We start from the raw sequence: 7,176 nt of genomic DNA, 5'->3' as shown, positions 1-7,176 counted from the left end.
CCCGGGCGTCCTGAGGGGAGAGCGCGGACCCGGCGTGTGGCGAGCACCGCGTGCGGGGCTGGGCTTCGGTGAGCGGCCCGCTGCGCTCTGCCCTCCCTGGTTTGCCATTTCGCTCCTAAGAAACTTCATTTTTTAAAATGAGGCTGTTTTAAGAGTCACAGTGGCCGCAAGTCGGCAGGTTCCCGCCTCCGAGTGCGCTTGGCTGCTGCGGACGGTGGGCGAGGACCCTGAGGCGGGGATCCGCGCCGCCGCCCCCGAGTGCAGTCCCGGGGTGTGAGGACACGGGCGAGCTGGGGAGGAGCGGGGGCGCCGCGGCGGGGCTGAGGAACCAGGCGGGCTGCCTGAGTCGGAGAGGTTTCTTCCGGCGGAGGCGGCGGGGCCGGGCCGGGACTCCGCAGGGACGCGCCCCCGCCGCCGCCGCCGCCGCCGCCGCCGCCCTGAGGAGGCGCCGCCGCCACTGAGGGAATGCGAGTACGGCCAGCGCGCGCGGGCAGCAGCGGCCGCTGGGGTGCCCCGCGCGGGAGACACAGCCATGACGTGTAAGGCTGTCAGGCGGCCCCGGCACCGCCCGCCGCCAACGTTTCCTCAATCCGCGGCACTGCAGCAAACCGCCCGCAGCACGTGCGCCGCCGCCATGCACCTGCGACGCCGGGGAGCAATGCCCGCCGGGGCCCTGCCTCGCCCCGGGTCAGCAGGCGAAAGCGAGGCTGCATGAGGCTCGGCCAGGCCGGGGGCCGCGGGCAGGCCGCTCCCCGTGAGGAGCTAGCGAAATAGAAATTGCTTGGCAGCCCACCCGGGGCCGGGGACGGAGCCATGACGCTCAGGCAGGGGAGTGAGAGTGCGTCCAGGCGGCCGCTCCGCAGGCCCGTGGCTAGTCCCGCAGTGCCGGGCGCGGGCCGGGGACCTGGGGATCTGGGGCGGCGGCTCCCAGAGAGGCCCCGGCCCGCCCGCCCTCGAGCCGCCGGGGCTGGAGGAGGGAGCGGAGACCCGGGCAGGGAGGAGGGTGTGGCGTGCGGGAACCCCGCTCGGGAGATGGCCTCAGTGAGTCGCCGGCCCCGGATTCGTGCCCGAAACGCTGATTTCCGAATTTCCGTCGGTCGCGGCCGCATGGGGGACCCCCGCCAGGGACAAGTGTCATAGCGGTCGGGGGGCAGGCGTGGGCAGTGCCGGTGACAGGGCGAGGAAGGGGCTGTCGGCAGGAAACGGAGGTGAGCCCCCTGGCCCGCCGCCTCTGCTTCCCGCCTCCAGCTCAACGTCCCCAGGCCCGGGCCGTGACCTCTGCGTGTCGGGGCCCAGGGTTGGGGTGTGGCCCGTCTCCATCCTCAGTGCCCCCTTCCTGTTGTTATGGGGGTGCCGCCTCTGTCTTCTTCACACCCCGAATCCTTTCTTATCCGTGGGAGGGCTGATGGGGGGGGCTTGGGGAGAGGGAAAGTTCAGTGTCCCCCGCCCCAGTGTGCACTGATTCCCCGCAAGAAATCCCAAACGACCAGTCCAGGTGAACATAGTGCGTGTGGTGCAAATGTCATTTCAAGGCAAGTCCTCCAGACTTGTCCCCTTTCCACCGACTTGCTCCTGCAGGCATCCTGCACTCCTCTCCCTCCCTCTGAAGTGTGGGCTGGGCGCCTCTGCAAACACCCTGGCCTACCTGCCTCCCCCACCCAGAATCTGGATTCTTCAAAGGAGACCTCACTGCAACATCTGTCTTTGTTCACGACCAGCTCTCTCCCCGGCCCCCATCTGGGAGTGACCAGAGCTGCTGATAGACCCCCCACTTCTGGAGGGAAGGCAGTAAGTGCTCCCCTTCATCTGAATCTTCTCTGACACCCATCCCCCAGACTCCTCTCTGCTCTGAACTCCCACTGCCTGCTATCTGTATCTCCTGTGTAACTCTTATCGACGTCTGCCTTATTTTATAGTTACTTTTCCATCTGCCTTATCTCCCCTGCTGGACGGTGAGCTCCAGGGCTGGAGTTGATTCATCTCTGGTCCCCTGCTCTGGTCAGTACCCTGCGTGCAGTCAGTGTCTCCGTGGAGCAGAAGGCCCTTCCAAGGCTTGCCTCTGGAACCCTAGCTTTTCTGGTTCCTGGACTGTTGCTGTTAAATTATTTTTCTTCCGTGAAGAGACTGTATTCTGTGGTTGGAATGGACTTCCAGCCCTCTCCCACTGCAGAGAGAAACACAGTGAGCTAGGAAGGACTGTTTTTCTTGTAAGGAGTGGCTTGCCAAGTGAACAGGACAGTACATCCTCTGCCCTGAAGATGGCCAGGCACAGACTCTAGATTCTAGATCTGGGTAGTGAGTGTTGAATGGGCCATTCTCTCTCCTGGCCTTCTCCAGCTGCTCAGGCATGGGAGGCAGTAGGGGAGAGAAGGGGACTGCGGGAAAGGGGAGAAGGGGACTGGGGTTCCAGGCCTGGCTTTTCCCCATAACTTGCTGTAGGAGCTTAACTACATCGCTTGATTTCTCTTGGTTGTGGTTGCACCTTATGGAATCTGAAAGAATTCCTTTGCGTATCTAAGGCCCCTTGGGATCTGGGTCCTGTCTACCTTTTCTGCCTCCTCTGCTAGCATTTCATTCATACTCTAAGCTGCAGTCCTCTCAGGCTACCTAGAGGCTTTCAAAGACTTGGTGCTCCCTTGCCCTCCATCTCCCCAGGTACCTTCAACTCTTCACTGGTTGAGACCCAGTCTTGGCCTTCACAGGTGGAACTGGTCCCCCTTCTGATTTTCGAACCACCCTAGTCTGACTTGCCTGCCACACAGAATGGCCCTTATCTATTTACATGTGCCCCCCACTAGACCGTGAGCTCCTGGGCGGTCAATGCTGCTTCATGTTTCTCTGCGTCCCCAATGCTTCGCTGCACAGTAAGGCACTTAGGAAAATAGTGAGAGGGTTGGCATAGATGAGCACTGATAGCCCTTCTTGTCCAGAGTCGATTGCTTATACATTCTCTGTTATGGGGACCCATTGCCTTCCTTCGTGTCTAGAGGCCTGTTTTAACACAAAGTAGATAGATGCTCTCCTAACCAGCCCATCCAGTTAGTCTTTCCAACTTGGTCTTCGAGAAGACCAGTCACAGAGGATGTGCAGTTATCTGTAGAGATTAGCAGAGGAAACGTCTGGTACTTCGAGATCACTGCCTTGCTGTTTATGGAAAAGATGTTGGGGGCCATGTGCTCTTTAAAGTAAACGTAGTGGTATTGCTCCAGTGTCTTTGGCCATAGGCAGGAGGAGCCACTGCTTATGACCGCAAGGTCAATCCAAAACGAGCCATTGGGTTCTTGTATGCCAGTTCTCAACTTTGCTTAGATGAGATCAATCCCTTTGCAGATAGTCACCCTGAAAGCTGCTTAACAGGACTCCCTGCCTCCAAACACAGATGCGGATAAGTGGTCTTTGCCCAGCTTCTCTGTAGGTCATTTGGTTGATGTTTATTAAGCTTTTACTGGGTACCCTGGAATGTTATCAAATAGAGCCATGGCAAATCCTCATCTGGTTTACTCTAAAACCATAATCTGAGGCATTTCCCCCTTTTCTAAAGGCTTCCTACAGTGACCCATATTAAAAATTTCTTTTAGAATTTAGGGCCAGGCAAACTTTTCCTTCCCCCAGGAAACTAGGTTGCTTTCTTCTTTGATAATGAAAAGGAAAGTGGGGAAGGAAAACATGTTTTGTTTGTATACTTTGCACCATGCAGTGTGTGCTTGGGCCTCCCTGACACACCCTGCAGGGTAGGTGGTATTCTGCTGCTTTTTTTCCAGAGAAAGAAGTTAAGACACACAGAGAGGTCAGCTAACTTGCCCAAGTTTCCCTGGATTTGTACTCAGTTCTGCTTCTTTGCCACACTATGTGTGGCTCTTTCTATACCACACTATCTTTCCAACTGATTATGTTTCTCCTCTTCTCCTTGGCTTCCAGGCTGCTCAGCACACAATGTGATATTCTGTCTAGCAACTATATTCACTTACCCTCAACATCAGCATATTTATTTCTGGACTCTTTTTTCTGTGTGTGTGTTTATGTGTAAATCTCTCTCTATATGCTCTTTATAAAGTTATCACAAAAGGTTTCTGGAAAACTGTATGGGTAAGAGAATTGAATATAGTAAGTAACATTGCTCGCTGGGCATGGTGGTGTGCACCTGCAGCTGAGGTGGGAGGATCCCTTTAGCCGAGGAGTGTGAGGCTGCAGTGAGTTATATAAGCTTGTGCCAGTGCACTCCAGCCTGGGCAGCAGAGTGAGACCCTGTCTCTAAAAGAAAAAATAAATAAAAATAAAAAGGTAACATTGTACCTAACACACTAACTCACAGTGTGGTTAGGGAGATGAGTCCACAGATAACAAAAGGTATGTGTGATAAGAGTTGTTGAAGGTAGAGGTCAGAGGGGTAGATGCCCTTTCTGGGTAAGGCAGTCAGGGTTGACTTCCTGAAAGAAGTGGGACTTGAAGGAAGCCTTGAAGAATGGGTAGTTTTGATAGTCCACAGCAACTGTAAAGGTGTGTAGGACTTACATTCTAAAATCTGTGGTTATCGTGATGGCCCTGCAAGACAGGTCTTCTGGTGGGAAAGGAGAGAATTGGTCCAGATACTAAAGTGGGGAGCCTGGTGATGCCTTCTTCAAATCTTGTGTATCCTTGATGGAGGATCCCAGAGCACTGGGGCTGGGAGGGCCTGCACCCTATTGAGGATGAGAGGCAGAGGCTGGAAGAATAGAAGTGATTTGGGCAAGACCTCTCTGCTAGCCTGGAACCCAAGTCCCTGATTACCAGTTTAGTGTTCTTTTTTTAAAGTGACAGCTCTGTACGTGGGTCCTTGATTCCTGTAAAATGAGTATGGAGTACTGACCTCCTCACGCCCAGTCTGGCAACACCAGGGCAAACCTCTGCTAAACATTTATGGTCAAACACATGACGAGTGCTGTTAGGAGGGGCATGCTGGCATTTGCTTAAATTACTCTTTTTTTTTTTAACTTTTATTTTTTAAAAAATTATTATTTTTAGATGGAGTTTCGCTCTTGTTGCCCAGGCTGGAGTGCAATGGTGTGATCTTGGCTCACTGCAACCTCCGTCTCCCAGGTTCAAGCGATTATCCTACCTCAACCTCCCAAGTAGCTGGGATTACAGGCGCCTACCACCATGCCCGGCTAATTTTTGTATTTTTAGTAGAGACAGGTTTTCGCCATGTTGGCCAGGCTGATCTTGAACTCCTGACCTCAGGTGATCTGCCCTGAGCCTCCCAAAGTGCTGGGATTACAGGCGTGAGGCACCGCGTCCAGCTGTTAACTTTTAAGTTCAGGGATACAAGTGCAGGTTTGTTGCATCGGTAGACTTGTGTCATGAAGGCTTGTTATACAGATCATTTTGTCACTCAGGTACTAGTACCCATTAGTACCTAAACCTAGTACCCATTAGTTATTTTTCCTGATCCTTTCCCTCCTCCCACCCTTCACCCTCCAATAGGTCCCAGTGTGTGTTGCCCTCCTCTGTGTGTCCATATGTTCTCACCTTTAGCTCCCACTTTAGCTCCCACTTATAAGTGAGAACTTGTGGTGTTTGGTTTTCTGTTCCTTCATTAGTTTGCTAAGAATAATGGCCTCCAATTGCATCCATGTTCCTGCAAAGGACATGATCTCATTCTTTTTTATGACTGTATAGTATTCTATACTATGTGTATATATACCACATTTTCTTTTCCAGTTTACCATTGATGGGGCATTTAGGTTGATTCTATGTCTTTGCTATTGCAAATAGCGCTTCAGTGAACATACGCATGCCTGTATCTTTATGATAGAACGGTATTTTTAGTAGAGACGATGTCTTGCTGTGTTGCCCAGACTGGTCTGGAACTCCCAGGTTCAAGCAGTCCTCTTACCTGGGCCTCTCTAAGTGTTGGGATTACAGGTGTAAGCCATTGCACCTGGTCAAATTATATTAACAACTGCCCTTGCCAGAGGACACAGGAAATAAACTAACAGGCAGGGTTCCAGTAATAGACAAATCAAAAACCCAAGACAGCCTTGGAGAGAGAGCCTGGAAAGATGAGTTTCACACTCTCCTTGTTGAAGTTCCCCATCCTTCACAAAGCTTTTCCTTGAATGCCCTTGCCCCTGCAGTCCCTTATCTCTATTGTGGAAAGGGGTCTTATTAAGACCCGGCTAGTCAGAAAGATCAGAGGTCATGATCAGGGACGTCAGTGGGAGTCATGGGTCCAGGGAAAAGGCAGAGTGTTATCAGAGCAGCGGGAGGACCCAAGAGACCTTGAGGCTGATTCCAGTCTTGGAGCAGAAGCTGACAGCTCAGACTCCTTGTTGGGTGTGGACATGCCAACCTGCAGCCTTAGGAGCACATGACTGCAGGCTGGAATAGCTCTGTCTGAGGAAAGTATATCCTGACTATGCATACATGTATGCATAGTCATTTGATTCATATTGTTGGCCATAGTTAGGTTCTTTTTTTTCTTATTTTTTGAGACAGGGTCTCTCTCTGTCTCCCAGGCTGGAGTGCAGTGGCGTAATCATTGCTCACTGCAGCCTCAAACTCCTGGGCCGAATGATCCTCCTGCCTCAGCCTCCTGAGTAGCTGGGACTACAGACATGTGCACCACGCTGGCTAACATAGTTATGTTCTATAAAGTCCCGCTTAAAACACTGAGTTAGTGAACACTGAACCACCGCTCTTAGGGAAAACACAGGATTAGGCTTCTTTGAGCCTGTGGGCACAACATTTTCTTTAACCAATCCATATGTAATCTTATGTTGTATGTTTCTGTTGAAAGAGGTCTGGCGCGGTGGCTCATGCCTGTAATCCCAGCACTTTGGGAGGCCAAGGTGAGTGGATAATGAGGTCAAGAGATCGAGACCATCCTGGTCAACATGGTGAAACCCCGTCTCTACTAAAAATACAAAAATTAGCTGGGTGTGATGGCGTGCATCTGTAGTCTCAGCTACTCAGGAGGCTGAGGCAGGAGAATTGCTTGAACCCAGGAGGTGGAGGTTGCAGTGAGCCAAGATCGTGCCACTGCACTCTGGCCTGGCGACAGAGTGAGACTCTGTCTCAAAACAACAACAAAAAAGACACCCTATTTAATATGTATTATTGATTCATTAACATTAAACTCCTGGCCATCAACACTGTGACTCATGCCTGAATGAAGCTTCTCTAACATACAGATTTTCT

General features: G+C 52.2%; 1 protein-coding gene across 2 annotated transcripts in view; it reads left to right on the top strand.

Annotated features, from left to right (window-relative positions):
• The first annotated feature begins 965 nt into the window (after nucleotides 1-965).
• The window catches only part of PITPNM2 (phosphatidylinositol transfer protein membrane associated 2), a 167,185-nt gene continuing 160,974 nt past the window's right edge, over nucleotides 966-7,176 (top strand). Inside the window, exon 1 of one of the 2 annotated variants that reach the window (XM_031650858.1) lies at nucleotides 966-1,788. The gene's annotated coding sequence lies outside the window, so the exon portion shown is untranslated. The remainder of the gene's footprint in view (nucleotides 1,789-7,176) is intronic. The other variant, XM_021923084.2, reaches the window with a different exon arrangement.

This window comes from Papio anubis, chromosome 9 (genome assembly GCF_008728515.1).
Source record: "Papio anubis isolate 15944 chromosome 9, Panubis1.0, whole genome shotgun sequence".
NCBI classification, from domain to species: domain Eukaryota; kingdom Metazoa; phylum Chordata; class Mammalia; order Primates; family Cercopithecidae; genus Papio; species Papio anubis.
Note: the sequence above shows the minus strand (reverse complement) of the source record. Positions and strands in the feature narration are given on the sequence as shown.